The 19,581-nt window shown below is 30.6% G+C and overlaps 2 long non-coding RNA genes across 2 annotated transcripts; both read left to right on the top strand.

Annotated features, from left to right (window-relative positions):
* Positions 1–479: 479 nt before the first annotated feature.
* On the top strand, positions 480–2,963 carry LOC115992648. The gene is made up of 5 exons (XR_004092590.1): positions 480–638; positions 1,201–1,471; positions 1,549–1,906; positions 2,209–2,416; positions 2,651–2,963. It is a non-coding gene; the product is annotated as an uncharacterized LOC115992648 (long non-coding RNA).
* Positions 2,964–15,623: 12,660 nt separating this feature from the next.
* On the top strand, positions 15,624–16,658 carry LOC115992452. The gene is made up of 3 exons (XR_004092521.1): positions 15,624–15,822; positions 16,186–16,238; positions 16,517–16,658. It is a non-coding gene; the product is annotated as an uncharacterized LOC115992452 (long non-coding RNA).
* Positions 16,659–19,581: the final 2,923 nt, after the last annotated feature.

The following is a 19,581-nucleotide window of genomic DNA, read 5'->3' on the forward strand; positions in this document are numbered from 1 at the left end:
AGAGAGGAAAGAATTTTTCTGAGACACTACTCCCAAATACTTGGAACTTCCTTCTCTGCGAGGCTAACTTTTTCATCGGAGGGGGTTTGGCCGGTCTTCTCGGGTCTCTTCTTTGACTGTGTTTGCTTCTTGTAGGCCTTCAACCACTTCAGTAGCCCACCGAAGCCAGATCATCCACCTTACTGATTCGGAGCGATATCAATATGAAAGAAGTGTATTTAATTCAAATTGTTAGTGAGGTGGGGATTCTCTTGCCTTTTCTTTTTAAAAAGAAAAATTCCCCTTAACAGTTATCAATAGGCACAATTTGTTCTGAGGTGGTTATTATTCATTTTCATACAAAGGCAATCTGCATGAGAGGGAGAGCGATAGGGTCTTGTATGATATATTGATTCAAGCAGGGCGGGTGGTAGACTTGTACGTTCCCCGAGATAAACCTCTAGGTTTTGCGTTTGCAGAATACGAATCTGCAGCTTTTCTCTGGCCTTGTGTCCCTCTACAATCGAACACAGGACTATATTGCTCATAACAGTAAACCTTAGGTTACTATCTATCAAATGTGTTATACAACAACCCATGCGAGGAAGCGGCTTTTACACAAGTTGCTAGTATTGCTCGATGGGATTTACACCATAAAAGTAATATTTTCTTTTCTAATAATAATGTTACTTATTATTGTCACTTTAATTTTTTCACAGTCCAAATTTGGTACTTTTTGTTCCACATATATTTAATGAATCAAGACTCGTTATAGATTTGTTGAGAGTACCTGGTCTAGATTTTTTGCTTAAGAATAATTTAATTCTTGGTTTCTATGTTCAGCATATCTCCTCTGTTCTTGCAAGATAATTCTTTTGGTGGTTAACTCTCTCTCTCTCTCTCTCTTTGTTAGGAGCCTTAACTGTCTATATTATTTTACCCTCCTACACAACTGGAACTTAAAAATAATTAGTTTTGGTAAAATTTTTCCATACAATTGGGAACTTCTTGTTGATGATTACCTAAGTTTCTACTTCTCTCACTAAACAGGCGATTAATATTCTACGTGCATTGGTTTATTGAGCAATCATTGACCTCACTTTTAGTGTTAATCCGATAATGCGTAAGATTGTAGAGATTCGTTGTGTTTTCCGGTTAACTGTATATTGGATGGCGGGTTTCTGCAACTTGGTGACTAATTGGTTTCCGTTATGGTTGTAGGATCACAGGGCAAGACATTCTCTTGGATTTGGCTGTCATATTTGGCTCCTCAGTAGATTCTTAGGTGTGTTGAGCTGCTGGACAATTAAGTTTAATCAAGGTAGGCAGAGGAAGTGTATCTGATATTCATGCTATCATCCTACCAGAAAATGCTTGTGGCTCAATATACCCATAATGGAAGGACAACTGAGGTTCAAGTTGCTACCCCATTGGAAATTTCTGTTCCTAGCTTAAAAGAATGCTTTTCTTCACATGGATTACTCTGTTTTTGGTACCTCCTGTAATGTGTTCCAAATCTTTGGTTTTACAGCTTTCTGTTCTCATAATTTGAAGTAGCTTGCATTTCAGGATCCAGTGACAAAAGCACCACTGAATTGGATTTGTAATGTATGAAGTGCAGGAAGTGCAGCTCGGCTCTTAAAGCTTTTGTATTCTGGTTTTCTTCAAGAGAATTTTTAGAACATGTTATTTTAATCAAGAGATTTAAAACTACAAGTATAATGTTTGAGGTGTTGCTTGGAAGATTGACAATTGCGAAGCTTCATCCTTTGTTGTATACTATATTGTGTGAGTCTGCACACAAATTGGTCTTCTATTAACCTCAGTATTGCCTAATCTGTTTTCAGATTCAGTAGACTGGCTTGTGTCTGGAACATATGAACATAAGTGTTCTACAGTTGCTGCAGACTTAGCAACTCCAAAGAATGTATAGTTTAATTTAATTCTGGTATTGAAAATTGAATCAAGTCTCTGTTAAGGTAATCATAGACCTTAACCCCACAAAAAGAAAAAAGAAAAAAAAAGAAGGGTGATGGTACCTGCACGTTCCACTTGCAATAATTTATGTATGCATATATTGGCAGTAGTTGCTATATGTTGGTAGTGGTTGTTAGCATTTCCATGGCTCTAAGAAGTTATTTGGATGCAGAACTGCTAAAGTTTTAAATTTCAGAAGAAGCAGATTGTAATTGCTTTTTGCAGCCAAAATTTAACTATTTGTTCTATCAGGAGCGGGAATCTACTGCCACTGCTGCAATGGCCTTAGCCCATGACTACAACAGAAGACTGATTTTACTATGAATACCATGAGATCTGCTGCCAACCTGTCTTTTCCTGTTATGAACATTGGCTACCAACATGATACAGAATCAACAAGCAACAAGGCAGATCCTGAAAAATAGGACCTGGACATGGCAAAAACCAAAGATCAAACAAGGTCAATGATTGCATTTTTATTCTTATAAAATTATCTGTAAATTAAAGGCACACACTTATGGCAAAGATGTAGAAATGCTACATGAATCAATATAAAAAAAGAAAAAAAAAATTGCGGCACTTCATATTTCATACTCAAAGAGTAGCCTATATCTCCCTTTGTTCCATTAAAAAAAAAAGGGTCTTTTACGACTATTAAAACACGGCTTTGTTTGATCTCAAAAGTTAAATGCAGTTGGCTGGAATTGTTTGAATGGGCTATCACTCATCTCAAAGGCAATAGCTCTAAAGCAGCTATTTGAAAATTGGCTTGGTGGGCTGCTGTGTATTATCTATGGCAGAAGAGCTGTAATCCACTCAAGGAAGATAAACATAGGAGCAGATAGTTAAGGATATTTAGAGGGATATCAAAGGCAGAGTGGAGAGCAAAAGTAGAGCAATTGACTCAGTGCCTAACAGAATATTGTGTTGCAAATGGGGCATTAACCCTGCTTTTCTGTGTAAAAGGCCATGTTAGGCTGTCTGTGTTTGCTGCTGTGTATCTATTAGTCTCGGTACCCTGTTGGCGTTAGGGTCATGGGCGGAGCCACGTTGAAGGGTGGGGGGGCCATGGCCCCCCCAAAATTTTGAATTTTTTTTAAATATATATATATAATTATTTTAATGTTTTTAAAATTTAGTCTAAAAAATAAGAGTTGCCCCCCCTAAGTATTTGAATTAGTCCAATGATGCTTTAAAAAAAAAAAAAAATAGTTTAATAGTTATAGTGACAACTTTATTTTTCGTAATTCTATTTTTTATTGTAAAGTGTGCTTTTATATATGTTAAATATTTGAAAATGTTTGGCACCAAACATGTTTGAATTTATCTTTTTCAACCTGTTATGTGGCGATTAACAAGTCATTGACTCATTATAAAATTATTGTCACTAAAACTACACATGAAATGTCTCTTTAGTTGCCACATAATGGGTCAAAGCAAAATAGTTTCAAATATGTTTGGAGCCTAATTTGTTCCTCCAAGTTTTGGATCATTCTTGTTTTTGAAAATTACATTAGTTCAATTGAATAATTTTACTTACAATAGTATAAAATTTGATAATTTTTATAGAAAATGAAACTTTTTAAGAATTTCACCATGAAAATTGTGAAAATGTATTTTATTAATTTTAAGAAAGATAGCTATCAAACATAATTTTGATTGAAAATATTAAGCTCTTTTTTTGTTGGATGTGTGTATATATACAACTTATCAAATAAAAAAGTGTGTATATATAATAAAAAAAACATGTGTATTTATGTGTGTGTATAGGGTTGTCTTGATAAATATATTAGTGTTGCAACTTGGCCCCTCCAGACAAAAATTCCTGGCTCCGCCCCTGGTTAGGGTGCTGTGATGCTCCGTGTTTACCATGTTGTGGCTTAGATTATCATAGTACCTTGGGGCCTTGTGTAATCTTGAAGATTGTACTGCTGTGCTTCTGTTCTGTATCTGGTGTTACAGAGGCTTGCTCATTCGCAAGCTGTTTAGTGCCCTTTGAGGCCTTGTGTAACACTGTTTGTTTTGAAATAATATCTTTTCTGATTAAAAAAAAACCATTAGGTAGCTTGGGTATATGCTGCATATTTGTTGGGTATATGCTGCATATTTGTTGGGTATTTCAAGTTGTCAATGTCGGAACATAAGCTGTCTCCATGCTTTGTGACTGGTTTCTGATACCACCCCTTTTCTTTTGTACAAAGTTCTCGTCATATTGGTTATCAAGAAAAAAAAGTTCTTGTCATATCATCTACTAACAGTGCTGCTGCCTCCATGATCATTGAGACCGACTCACATATTGGCGTCGCATCTACTCAATTGCCATTACCGCTGTCTTTATAAGTGGTCAGGTGTAAACGACCATTTTAAATAGGAAAACCAACAAGCTGGCGATCTGAAACGGTTTCGAAGAAGAAGGGAGAGAGTGGACAACGAATCCTACGTGGCAAACAGCAGGAAGCAATCTTAATTAATATTCAAGGCCTCCAATTTTTATATTTTTTATATACTAGAATTATGTTCGTGCGATGCACAGTTTAATCAAGAATAATATGCACTGATGAAATTTTTTATTAATTTAATTAAAATTAAATAATAAAAATAAAGTAATCTTTTACATTGGGTTATATAATGAATGCATATTGTGTATAACTAAGGATTTTATATAATAATAAAAATATCAAATCTATATTATATCTAAAAGCTGAAGCGTAGCATTTATTGTTGCTACGCTCCAGTTGAGCCACATCATTGTCCACCTCATTATCATTTTCTTTCCAATTTTCCTATAATTGTTTTTAACATTTACTTTTTATTTTATTTTAATATTTACACTTTTTGCACACTTTCTCCACCCTTACCTTTTCATCTCCCAATCACCTTGTATATAAATATTTTTCTTTTTCTTTTTATCTCCCCACTACCTTCTACATAAATATTCTTCTTCTTCTTCTTTTCATCTCTCCACTACCCTCTACATAAATATTTTCTTCTTCTTTCTCTTCAACTTCCTTTATTTTGTCTCTTCTTATTTACATTCTCTTACTATAAATTTGTAACTATCTATTCCATTTTATGCATGGTTTTCTCTCACAAAAAAAAGGTTCTCTCTCTCTCTCTCTCTCTCAATTTTTCGATGAATTTTTTATACATTCTTCTATTTATGCCAAATTACTAATCTTTGGGAATCCTTTCTTTTCTTTTCTTTTTTTTTTCTACATTAGAATCATTATGCTCATTTTCTCACTTAATTTAATCGAGTAATTTGCCAGAATTCAAAAAAAGGTTCTCTCTCTTTCTCTCTCAAATTTTCGACGAATTTTTTATATATTCTTCTATTTATGCCAAATTACTAATCTTTGGGATTTTTTTTTTCAACACTAGAATCATTATTCTCATTTTCTCCTTAATTTGATTGGGTAGTTTGCCGGAATCTATATTATATCTAAAAGCTGAAGCGTAGCATTTATTGTTGCTACGCTCCAGTTGAGCCACATCATTGTCCACCTCATTATCATTTTCTTTTCAATTTTCCTATAATTGTTTTTAACATTTACTTTTTATTTTATTTTAATATTTACACTTTTTCCACACTTTCTCCACCCTTACCTTTTCATCTCCCAATTACCTTGTATATAAATATTTTTCTTTTTCTTTTCATCTCCCCACTACCTTCTACATAAATATTCTTCTTCTTCTTCTTTTCATCTTTCCACTACCCTCTACATAAATATTTTCTTCTTCTTTCTCTTCAACTTCCTTTATTTTGTCTCTTCTTATTTACATTCTCTTACTATAAATTTGTAACTATCTATTCCATTCTATGCATGGTTTTCTCTCACAAAAAAAAGGTTCTCTCTCTCTCTCTCTCTCTCAATTTTTCAATGAATTTTATTATACATTCTTCTATTTATGCCAAATTACTAATCTTTGGGAATCCTTTCTTTTCTTTTTCTTTTTTTTTTTCTACACTAGAATCATTATGCTCATTTTCTCACTTAATTTAATCGGGTAGTTTGCCAGAATTCAAAAAAAGGTTCTCTCTCTTTCTCTCTCAATTTTTCGATGAATTTTTTTATATATTCTTCTATTTATGCCAAATTACTAATCTTTGGGATTTTTTTTTTCTACACTAGAATCATTATTCTTATTTTCTCCTTAATTTGATTGGGTAGTTTGCCGGAATTCAAGTAAAACCAGGCAATAAGGAATTTTATGGCATTGGAGAATGCCTGAATATATACTAGCCAAAAGTTGAAAGTCAGCAAATTAGTGGAGCTATGATTAAGCTTTAAACGGGATTGATGGTATTGTCAATGTTCTTTAATTAGCATCCTTATTTCTATTTCTCTATATATGTTTCCTAGAATCAGTATTAGTCTCATTTTTATTTTCTCTATTATATTATAGGTAGACCAAGAGTTCATTAAAACTCCACATTGGTTAATGCCATTTAGATTTGTTTTTAAATTTTTTTTCTCTCTTTAATTGTTAAATGTTATCCTATTTTTGTTCTTTCTTATAACTCTAATTAATGTTGATGGTTTTTTTTTTTTGGTTAGTTAAGGTTGATGGTTCTTTCTTACAGAGGAAAGAAGAAATTGAAAACAATTGAATTCCATATAAACCTGTACCTAAAGGGGACAAGAGCCTTTGTTTATTTGATTAGAGACAATATATTAAAGGGGCATATCCTTTGGTTATTGCATTGTATTTCTTAAAGGTTAAAAGATAAAGCTTGTCATTATAGGAAAACATTTGGGGTGGATATCATTTTAATATTTTTTTTTTGTGTATTTCATTAATATTTTTTAAGGTGAACTATATTCTTCTAACTTTTTTGTAGTGTGTTACATTTGCTTAATATACAACTCATCTCTTATGGAATAAGGAAATTACCATAATAATAAAAAATCATCACAAAATTACAAGGTTAACTTAACCAAAATTAAAATAAAACTAAAGAAATAAAAAATAGATTTTATAATAATTTATTAGTCAAAAAATTGGTAGGCATATTCAAATTCCTATTTCCAAGAACAACTAAGTATTAATCCAAACCAAAATTCATTGAAAATTATAAAAGGGAAAGAAAAGACTTTCTAATGGGAAATTAAAAAAACACAATTCTAAAACCACATATTAAAAAAAAAATCATCAATCTTAATTAGAGTTATAAGAAAGAATAAAAATCTTTTATGTGCAATTGTTCTCTTTATTGGTATTTATTGTTATATATTTTATTTTTCCTTTTTTTTCTTCTCATCTTATGTTATTCAACAGTTAAATTCAGTCACATCTATATATATATATATATATATATAATAATTAAACATGGAATATTTTATTTAAATTTAAATCAATAAAATTATCCTTAAAAAATTGTACTCTTTTTTTTTTCATCTACACTTTGTCCAAGCTTTTTCCTTACCTTTATCTTTTCATCTCCCCACTACCTTCTACCTTAATATCACTATTCATCTCCCCACATCTTCCATATCATTAAATTATTTATATTTTAATTTCTCTCCTTTTTTATTTAAAAAAAATTAAAATTTTAAAATTTTACTTAAATTCAATAAATAAAAGTGTCCTCATAAAGTGGAGTAATACTAGGGACACACTCATTCTCAAACCCAATACATCAAAGAAAAAATATAATACAAAACAAATGCCAATTGGGAAACACTAAATTAATAATAATAATAATAATAATAATGAGGATATCAAACCAAATATAATATAAATAAACTAATAGTTATGGATATACTAACTTAAGGGTAGCAAAATTAAATGAAAAAAAAAAAACTACAATGCATATTTAATGCAATAAAATAATCATCAAGTTTTGGAAAACAATAGATTGCCTATGGAGAGAGAGAGAGAGAGAGAGAGAGATGGTAAAGAAAAAAAAATCAAATGTCAATTAGTAACTATTAATTGGAAAACAAAAAGGTTGTAAGGAGAAGTAAAAATAAAAAATAAATATGACCAATATGAAGAACATTAAAAATTTATAGTGCAATAAAATCAACTGTTACATTCACTTAAAAAATTGAATCAATAATCAATAATTAAACACAATCATAGCAATATATTTAAACTTAAAACTAATCAAACTCTAATTCATAACTAAAAGGAGATGTTCTCATGAAATAATAGAAATTACATAAGAAATGAAATTATGATAATAGTAAAAAAAGTTATAAATGAAATTATGAAAAAGAGTGATAAAACTAATTAGCTACTATCATTATGAAGTAGTAGTCTATGATTTTGCACATCTAAAGAAGTGGAATTTATAGAGTTTACTTAAGGTATATGTAAAGATTGACATTAAAAAATAAGATATGTAAAGGTTAAAAAAATGTATATTCTATAAATAAATAAAAAGGTATATGTAAGGTTTTTATTAACTTAGAAGAAAATGAAAAATCAATTATTAATAACAGCAACAACAACAACAACAATAATAATAATATAGAGGTAATTACATTCCTCTTTCTTGAGGTTTGAAGAAATGACATTCTACCTCAAACTTGAAAGGAAAAAATATTTTCACCCTTTACATTTGTTTGACCAAACTTTGTTAAATTAATATTAAAATATTGTGTACTAACTTGCATGTGCTTAAGGTGGGTTCCAAAATTAACCTTAATTTTAAAATTAAATTCTCTTATTTTAAAATTTTAAATTAAAGTCTATTTCAAAATATTAAGTAATGTCTTTTCCTTTTTTTTTTTCCTTTTCTTTTCCTTTTCTTTTCCCAATGAGTTATGGAGAGATTTGTCATTTCAAATGTTTTGGTATTTTATAAATTTGTATTTTAATTCTAAAATTATGAGTAATGTCTTTACTAACCATGGTTAAACATTTATAAACAGATTTTTAAATAAAGTTAAAATATTTTGTTATTAATATAAACAGAATGGGAGAGTGTTATTACTTATTACCCCAAATATATTTAATAAGATCACCCTTAAAAAAAATTATCTCGCGCAATGCGCGGGTCTGCGACTAGTATTACTAAAAGCTAAAGCGCAGCATTTAATATTGCTACTCTCACGTTGCGCCACATCAGCTACCACGTCATTTTAAAAAAAAATAAAAATTTGTCTTACAATTTTAAAATTGTTTTTACAATTTTCCAGCCCTATAAATCTCAGCCCCATAAATGCAGCCTATTACTTATTTATTTACTTCCATTATCACCTTATAATAAATCCAGCCCACTACTTATTTATTTACTTTCACTATCACCCTATAATAAATCTGTATAATTAATGTAGCCCACCTCTTATTTATTTAGTTACACTATCAAGCCCAACCCAAAGCCTTTTTAGTTCATCTTAAAGGAAAAAATAAATAATAAAAAATATTGAAGCCTTTAGGGTTTTGTGTGAGCCTTTTCAGCTTAAAAAAAAAAAAAAAAAAAAAACGTTGAAGCCTTTAGGGTTTTGCGTGACCAAATAGAAATGTGAGGAGACAAAGAGTTCGAAGATTGTAACATGGAGGGAAGCTTTAAAAAAAAAAAAAAAGTTGAAGCCTTCAAGTATTGCATGAGAAAAGAAAGAGTTTGAAAGCTACACACCTTCCTGCTCTACCGTTTCACAGTAACGGTTGCCTATCTGATTTCCTTCCTTCCTGTCTTCCTTTCCACACGATGTATAAATACTGACAGAACTTGCCAGCTTCGGTTGAGGTATCTCTACATCTCAGTTCTTTTTTGCCCCATTATTTTGCTTTATGGTTTCTGTTTCCCTTATTAGATTTTGTTATAATTCTATATGATTCCAACTACTTAGTGTGACTCTGATTTCTTAGCATAGTGTTGTGGTGTTTGCTTCCACTGTCTACTTCAATATCATGATTGTATAACATGGATTGGGTTTTAGAATCAAAGCAAATTGTTTTCCTGGTGTTTCAATTTTCTGCAGTAATTTTTCTGCATAATTGTGTTTATTGTGGTCTTTGGTTTAGACTTGGTTTGATATTCATGGTTTTAATTTTAAGTCACTATGCAAGTGTTTTTATTTTGTGCTAAGATTGTGTTTTGTAATCAAGATTTATAAGGCTGCTATGGTGTGGCTGATTGTTTATTGCATCTTTTTTAGGGTGTTGAATTTTTGATTGCTGGGTTTTTTAATTAGATCTCTACCTCTTTTGGGTCTGTTCATTTTGAGTTTTTTGATTGCTAGGTTTTTAATTCTATTTGCTTTTGTTGTTTTTCAACAATTGATATCAGAGTGTACTTCAATATCATGATTGTATAACATGGATTGGATTTTAGAATCAAAGCAAATTGTTTTCCCGGTGTCTCAATTTTTGCAGTAATTTTTCTGCATAATTGTGTTTATCATGGTCTTTGGTTTAGACATGGTTTGATATTCATGGTTTCAATTTTAAGTCACTATGCAAGTGTTTTATTTTGTGCTAAGATTGTGTTTTCTAGTCGAGATTTAGAAGGCCTAATTTTTCTGCGTAATTGTGTTTTTTAGTCAACTTCCCATTAAATATGTAATTAAGTTGAAAGATGTTTGGAAAGTTGATGCATCCCATTAAAATACGTCTTTCAAGAAGAGCAAAACATTATAGTAAACATTTTATGCATCCTATTAATCTGGGTGGTTCTTACTTGCAAGTTTCAACTAACCATTAAATATGTAATTAACTTGAAAGACATAATATAAGATGTTTTGCTCTTATTTAGTTAATTAGTTAATTACATACTTCAAAAAATTAGTTCTTCAGTTCAAATTAGTTAAAAAAAATTAGTTCTTTAGTTCAAATTAGTTATAAAAAAAAAAAGCAGGGCAAATTAGTTCTTTAGTTCAAACATTATATAAATTACGTCTTTAGTTCTTTTTTGAGCAATACGACTTCCACATATTTTCAATACGTCTTTCCCATTTAATATCTGAAGTTGAAAGTATGTAATTAATTTATGAAAAAATATTTTTAATTATTTTTATAGATCTATTTCATGTGAGAATGATATATTTTTAATGGCAATTTTTTAATGAAATTGGAAGGAAGGCCTAAATTGCAGGCAATTTTTTATTGCAATATCTCGATAGGGGATATGTAACTTTTAAATTTGACAATTTTTAGACTACTATTGCATACTATTCAATCAGAGGCATTTGTAAAAATGTTCACGCCCAAGCCAGTGATAATTAAATGATTACTCTTTACGTTACTCTGATCAAATAAGCTACATTTACTCAAGAACTTCTCCACTATTAGATTTGGTCACATGTATTTATGGTTTTTGTTTTCCTCATTGGGTTTCCATAGTACTTTTTCTGTGTCTTTTTATTTTTATACTTTTCTTGGGAATTATATACAATTGAAAAGTTGTTTTACAACATTTCAAATGATCAAATGGCAATGAAACTTGATCATAGCACAATAGTAAGCTGTCAACAATTACAAACTTACCATTATTTGCAAAATCAAACATTGTGTTTTAATCCACAGACTGTGTTTTAGGAACCACCGCAAAAGGATGAAATCAAGAAAAGTCTTGAATAGACTTTTGACAACAAAACATTTGAAGTTATTGATACAAAACCATCCCCACACACAAATAATGATCCAAGTGATCCACCCACAAATAATGCTGATACCACAACAGTAAGCTTTCTACTGCTATATTTATTTGCAAATTCATTCAAAAAAAATATCTACAATATAATTTAATAAACATACTTTGGTGTAGGAAACATTGGAGAACTATGAAATCAAGAAAAAAGCAGATCAAACTTCAGACAAAAACAGATTTTAAGTTCTTCATACAAAACAATTAACAAACGCAAATAATGATGCAAGTGGATCAAAACAAGAAGACAATGATGATGCCATCCCATCAATGAGTTCTGCCTCTAATGTTGAAGATGCAGAACCAAATGACGATAACATGTTCCTTCAAGATCTAATCAATCATTGAAAAGTTACAAAACAAAAGTCATCAAAGAAGAAGAAGCTTCAATACTAGCCAGCAACTATAGCTACTTCTGTTTCATGAAATATACTCACTTAAGTTTAATTACAAACTTCATTATTTGACAATCAAAACATCATCTTTTAATTTAACATCTAAATTAAACCACATCCTCCTAATCTATTCAAATATATATAAATATATATATCTCTTTTTTTCTCTCATCTTTTAATTTTTTTATTTATAAAAAATGTGTTAAAATACAAACAATGTTGTATTTCAAAAAAAAAAAAAAAATCTAATTCATTTAGGTGGATTTCATTTGATTGAGGAACCTAAATATACTACCACCAACTACTTTGCCAAAATCTTACCCATTACCATACATATACTACTTTCAATAATTGATTCATTAGTAATTTGATATCAAATTTTATAATTGAATGTCGTTAGAAAAATAAAAGGACCTCTTTATGTTGCTCAATAGTGCTGTAACTTAACAGCCAAAAAAAATATTTTATTTTACCTTTAAACATAATTTACAAATTTTTATTGCAAAACTCTTCAACATCCTCTGTTTTCGATTTTCTAATAAATCAATTCATGAAAGTATATTACCTTTCCATTTATTTCAAAACTTACACCATCCCAGTCCGAATCAAACATAAAGCTTTCAAATCATTTGCCTCTCACAACCAAATACTTCAATTATATATGACAATTTCCCATTTTAAAAAATATAATGAACCTATCATCTCTTCTCCATATTATTCTAATATTCTTACAATTAAAATCATACAAATATTTTATTGTTATCAACTAAAATTATTAAAAAAATCTATATTACGTCATCCTATTTAAACATAATTTATATGAATCTATCACAAAATGGTGGCAAGTATATCTTTCATTGTAAAAAGGCAAAGGTTGAAGAGGATGAAGATTGAATAATTCAAACAACTCCTACACTAATGAACATCACTCACATGCTACTTCAAGGTCTGTCTTCAAGTAGCCACGTGTTTATGTTATTACACCATATCATGGGACAAGATATAAATTTAAAAAACAAACTGACAATAACCACAATTAATAACTTTGTCTTAAGCAACTGATGTGGACATTAATCAATTTGCAGCTATTTACATGTATTTAATAATACATTTTTTGGGTCCCTGCTGTATAGATATTGTCATAGGAATGTTATAGATTGTGCTATTTAGCATACAGATTATTAGGACTGGATACATATGTTAGTGTCTTTTGTCCTATTCTGTAGAGATTTCTTTTCCCTATCTCTATTTGTTTGGATGCCTCTCTTTCAGTTACTTCTGCCAAAATTCAATACTTGCTCATCAATAGATATCCAACGGTTGTAAGTGAACTTTTGTTGCTATTCTCCTTATTCAAATAGTCAAGAAAATGAATAAACTTCTCCCCTTCTCTACTTTGATTTAAAAAACAGAAAATCAACTCGTAGGTTGTAGGGTAATACTTTCTTAATTACTTCATGATTTGCCTAAATGAAGTTTCACATTTATTCTAATTGGGAAGTAGTTGCTTTGTCATAATGGTATGAGCATACTATACTTTTTCAGATGGTAATTTAATTTAGTTGGTATTTTTGTTTTTTTTCCTAAATTTTTAGTATTACATATACAAATTTTAGAAGTCATAATTTTTCTGGAATGAAATTTAACTTTTTAAATATGGGGACACAAAATAAATTGAACTTGAACCAAATTGTAGGCATGAAAAGTATGTTTAAAGGAAAATAAAAGTTTCTCAATTTTATAATATAGTATTAAAATATGTATTTTTTAGCACATTAATTTCTTAATATGTATTCTTTGTTTTAAAAAACAACTGCAAGCGATTCAATCGGCTAACCAAAAAAACAAAAGTTCTTCACCACATCAATCTAACTGGATTGCTTCAAAATCCTTTATTCCTTCGAAAAGATGAAGAAAAGCTCATTCATCGATGCTTTAGGGCTGGAAACAAACAAGCATTATTTTGGGTCGAAGCTCACAAATATTTTGTGCAAGGTAAAACTAAAGTAGGAAAAGAAATCATTCTTCAAGCCAACAAAGAAGGGGACAAATATGCAAAATATGGACTCGCAATTGCAATCTTATGTGAATCAAATGAGGAAGGAATCCAGCTACTATTATCAATTCTAAACCAACAAGATGGGAAACAATTGCTGGAAAACTATCGACAAATCCTTCGACATACAACTTTTGGAACAAACACATTTTGCATCCCAAAAAACCAAGCATGCAAGAAAAATGGAGTGGGTCATTGGGATCGTGACTGCCCTTACCCTTATGGAAATGAAAAATTACATGTAACATGCAAAATGTGCTCGATTGACTTGGAAATGTACAAATTAGCAAACCGAGTATGGTAGAAATTATGTTCCAAAAAATTAATTCAACAATAAAATTTCATCTTTCTATTTCAAATACTTATCTCTAATAATAAAAAATAAATTCCATGACCAAAACATCCAATCACCATAAAAGAAATTATCACACGCAACGTGTGGGTCCGCGACTAGTATATTATAAAGATTTGGGACCAACTTCAAGCTCGAAGATCCCAGAAATTACATTGATCAACTAATCTTTTAAAGGAAGCCCACAAAAAACCTCTCACAATGTGCTAGTTATACCCCATAAATTCTGATTTGAGAAGCATTGGCCTGGATTCTCTTAAAATGTCAATATCTTAATAAAGTGCATCCACTGACATACACCATATATCTATGAATCTCTAAAACTTATTGGTCTCTTGATCTATTGTCATATGAAAAGTTGAAGAAGGTATTAGTACTAAATGGGAATCACCTAGTTATTCCTACTAGGGTATTTCTTTAAAATAATGAAATGAACAATACATCATAGAACTTCTCTCAAGAATATATGCAGTGTTGACTGTTTATGCACGCTGTTTGGAGCTGCTTCTGTATTGTTAGAAGTATTGGGATTCCCAACAACTTAAACTTTTGAGACAATCAATAATTTAAAATGGTATCAGAGCAAGAGGTCCTAAGTTTAATCATTGTTCCATTTACTCTACCTTTCATTTAAATTCTCATGTGTTGGGTCTCACCTATTAAAAGGTATTTTGAGCCCACATGTGAGGAGGACTATTAGAAATACGTGGTTAAATGATTAAATTTATCATATCCCATTACTTAAACTTTTGGGACAATCGATAATTTTTAATATGTAGTATTGCAACTTCACTATTTCATAGTTTATTGCAGTAATGTCTAAGAAGTAAGAAGAAAGATTAATGAGCCTATTTCAAGTAGCAATCTTAATTTGAAATTTAAATTCCATGGGAATTTATTTATCGTAGGATAAGAAAACACATTGTGCAAGAACATTGAGATTTTATAGGGCCCTCTATTTATTGCTAAACATTTAGTAAAGGTGCAAGTACAATATCAGCTATTATATTGCAATTATGAAGCACAGTAGCAGTGGAAGGAAAGTTATTATCATTTCAGAGGCTTATAATGGTTTGGATTTTCTAGCTTTCTATCAGCTTTGAAGAAACCTTTTTCTCCTAGCTATAGGATCAAATAGGAGCACTATATGCTGCTTTCCTACTAAGTAACATGGTTTAAAAAACATATTTGCAATAATACTTACATTGGACGTTATTACAGTGGTTTTAATCCAAATGTTTCTTACACTGATAGCATATCTGCATTATTTAAATGCTTGAAAGCTTTTGGTTCCCGGGTTGACTGCATCCTTAGCTCATAATTTTTCTATTCTAGTTGATTGAGAAATCGAGAGAATATCTTGGGCGTTCGGATCTTGAGAAACGCACTGTAGCTGGTGGCATTCTTAATGTTCATATTGGTGATGCCCTTTCACAGTCAGTTAATGTTTCTGGAGGGTTTGCCGGTGAGATTCCTTTCTGCATTGCTTTTGTATGACCGATTTCATCTCCTTCTGTTTCTTTTTAGGACTTTTTGGATGGTTTGAATTTTGGAACTAGATTTATGTTTTGAGGTACTTTTGGATGGGTTGTGGGTCTTGTTAGTCTCTTAGTGGACTTCTCTACTTATCTTTTTAAAAATAAATAAATAAAAAGGTGAAGCATGGTTATTGTTTCAATTCTTATAGTTTTTGTCATCTAATTTCATTGCACTTCAATCTCTAGGAAATGCCTCCTTTTACTAACTCGTTTCTTCTTTTTCACAAGGATGGATTTTAGTTGTACTTTGCTCCCCTTTTCTCACTAAGTTGTGCTTGATATGATATCAGGCATTGTCATTGACTTGTTTTCTGGTGGAAAAGTATTGCCGCAGTTGCAAGAGGTTTGTATCTCACTTTTTTACATGAAGGGTTGGGACTTGGCTTTTGACATGGTGCCATGGTCTTTGATATTTCCTGTTCAAAAGTTCTCCAACACAGTATAAGTGCTGTTTTAAATTTAAATTTGTTAAAAGTTTCAATCATCTCTTCAATTGTTAATGAACTTCACTGTAATCATCTTGTCCTTTGAGCCAAGGTTCTACACACTCTCTGCTGTCATCCACAAACACTGCTTGACTATTTCTTTGTTGATTTTTCCTTGCTTTCTGATCTTTGGTAGGTTCAAACCTGGTTAGAATTTAATGATAGATTGATGCCAAATGGTCGTCTCATGGTGAACTGCGGTGGCATTGATGAAGCAGCTGATGTGATAGATGGAGTGGTTCATCCCAAAAATTCTTCAATTGATGGTACCTGGGTGCAACATTGTTGATAATTTCAGTGAGGATCTCGGTGCCGAAACGGTGAGACTAAGCTCGGCTACGGTTGGGTTCGTGGTTGGGTTCGGTGCCAAAACGGTTCATGGGTGCTCTTAGTGCCGAAACGGTTGGTGCTCTTCTTCCCTCACCTCCACTCCGCCGTTGGGTTCGTGGGTGCATGGGTTGCTAGGGTCGTGGTGTGTGGTTGCTGTGTGGGTCTCTTTGGATTGCATATTTGGGTTTTAAGATTTCTAATTGTGTGTATTATGTGCTCTTGGCTTGGGTATCTTGAGGGTGAGATTTCCAGGTTTTTTTTTTTTTTTTTTTTCAATTGGCTGCTAGTTTTTTGGTTGAGCTTGAGACTATTGTGATGGTGGTTGTGGTTTGGTTGTGCTGTGGGTTTTATTTTTTTGGTTGTGGGTTGATTTTCTTGGGTAGTTATGGGCTGATTTTGGTGGTTGTGGCGGTGGAGGAGTTAACTATGAGTAGTGGTAGTGGTGGCGGGCTGTATGAAGTAGTGGTGGCAGTGGTGGGATGTATTATTTTATTGTAGTAGATATATTATTTTATTGTGTTGAAAATTAAAATAGATCTACTGCTGCTAGATGTTTTGTAAAATGAATAGATAAAATAGATAAAATAACTTTTTGTGGTGCTAAATAACTAAAAAAATAACTCTACTGCTGTGAATGTTCTTACTAGGTAAGGAAATGCATAAGGATAATAATGAGTTAATAATGATTAATGACCCATTGCTGTCTAACTTTAACTTGCTTTGCGGGCTTTGACCCCAAAGACTTTGTATTTTTTTTTTTCCTTTTTTATTTGCTTCTGGCCCCAAGACTTATGTTATTTTTGTTTTTGCCTTTTGTTTTTCCTACTATACAAAGTCAAATATGAAGAAAAAGCATAATTAAGTTGAGGTCTATTAGCTCTAATGAATAATTCATTGCTACATGTTTAGGAGTATCATACAGTTCTTCCACCAACCCTTTTGCTACACACAAAGTGACCAATCTTCTTGTAGGAATTGCATAGTCTCTACTCTCTAGGGAAAGAGCATGAAGAAAGAAAACTTTTTTCCTAGATTGTCAGCCCAGTATTTACCTTCTATTTTCTGGCTTTTGAACCGTACGTTCTTCCGGATCAATCTTCCGGATCAATCGCGTTTGTTAAAATTTTCAATAAATAATTCAATAATTAATATACTATGCAATCAGTGATACGTAGAGTATAGTTTATCATAATTAATGGGAAAGAAATGCAGTGAACAATATATTGGGAGGACAAGAGTAGAATAGAAGTTAATTTTAAAATTTTAGATCCAGCATCCATTTTTTTTCTTAATATAATAATTTAGAAATTATTAAAAAATATGTTCATTTTCATTCTTCTTTTCAATCTAATTCGAGACAGTATATATCATCCGACAGTTTGGGGTTCGAAAAATGTGTTCATTTTCTTCTTCTATTTTTTTTTTTTTTTTTATAAACATCTTCTTCTTCTATTTTTTTTTTACATATCTAATTTCAAAAATTTTAGAAATGAAATATAGTATATAATATCAAACTTATTGTGAAATTTAGACCGCATTCTTCCAAAAGTGGTCCTTTAAGTTAACACAGCCTTTAGTCCAACTAATTTTGACGACCTACAAGTCTACTTAAGCAATGAGTGCAGCTTTTGAAATGTTCTGGAATATCAACGTATAATATTATTATTTACGAAGATGGACAACAAGCTACTTAAACTTTATTGGGTAATGGAATCTAATTAATTTCAGACTAATTGTTGCCGTTTAAATAACTACATTTTAATTTGTTTAAATATTCTTATATAAATGAGAAGAATGAGTGGTTAATATAACATATTTAAGTACATATTTATTGGATTTAAATCTTTTGAGTTTAAGTAGTGTATCAATATATTATATGGGGGAGTGTTACAACAATTCTTAGAGTTTATTCTCATAATACATAGATTTTTAATAATGGCGATTTTTTCCCTTTACAAAGTTTTTCTTACAAATAATGATAATGCTTTAATTATGTGAATCAAAACCAATTTTTAAATTTTCTCCAAAAAAAAAAACAATTTTTATACTATTTAAATCTTTTATTTTTTTAGTCAAAGGGATAGAATCTTATTAAAAAGAATTTTGTACACTGATTTTTTTAGGACAAAGTTTAGTTATAAAATTGGTTATAGCCTTAGGCCAGAACCTTATTCAATAAAATAAACCTTACAGCATATTTTGAAAATTTAACCGTTAAATTGTATGTTCTTTACGCTCTAAATACATATGTCAAATTTTGTATTAATTAGATATTATTTACTATATGATCTATAATCTTGTATTTATGTATAATTTTAAACTACGAAAACTTACAATTTAAACAATTTATTGATGACATAACTATTGATCTTTAATTTTCTAGAAATTTTACAAGCATGGAGGATATAAGAAAAATATGTAATCCAATAGTGGATTTGTCAAAATTCAACTCCAATAAAAAGATATTAAGTAGGGTTATAACTTTAAGCTATAAGTTTATAACAAATTTTGTAACTAAACTTTGTCATTTTTTTTATTCCATTCTATCTAAATTTATTGATTTTGTAATTGTCCCAAAGGTCAAAGCAGTAGGAAGCCTCAAAACTCTCTTTGTCTTTCTATTTAATTTTATATATATATATATATATATTTATTTATTTATATAAAGACGACTCTTGTCAGTGTAGGGAACCTTCCTTCCTCAGCTCTCACTAAACCATTCCTTATACAACAAGTAAAGTGCCCGTTGTATTTACACATGAAACACAGCAATTTTAGCTATAATTATATATTGTGATTAATTATTTGTTTTTTTTTTTTTGGTAAACGTGATTAATTATTTGTTAATTCTTATAAATTCACAATTTTTTC

Source organism: Quercus lobata, chromosome 5, assembly GCF_001633185.2.
Source record: "Quercus lobata isolate SW786 chromosome 5, ValleyOak3.0 Primary Assembly, whole genome shotgun sequence".
NCBI lineage: Eukaryota > Viridiplantae > Streptophyta > Magnoliopsida > Fagales > Fagaceae > Quercus > Quercus lobata.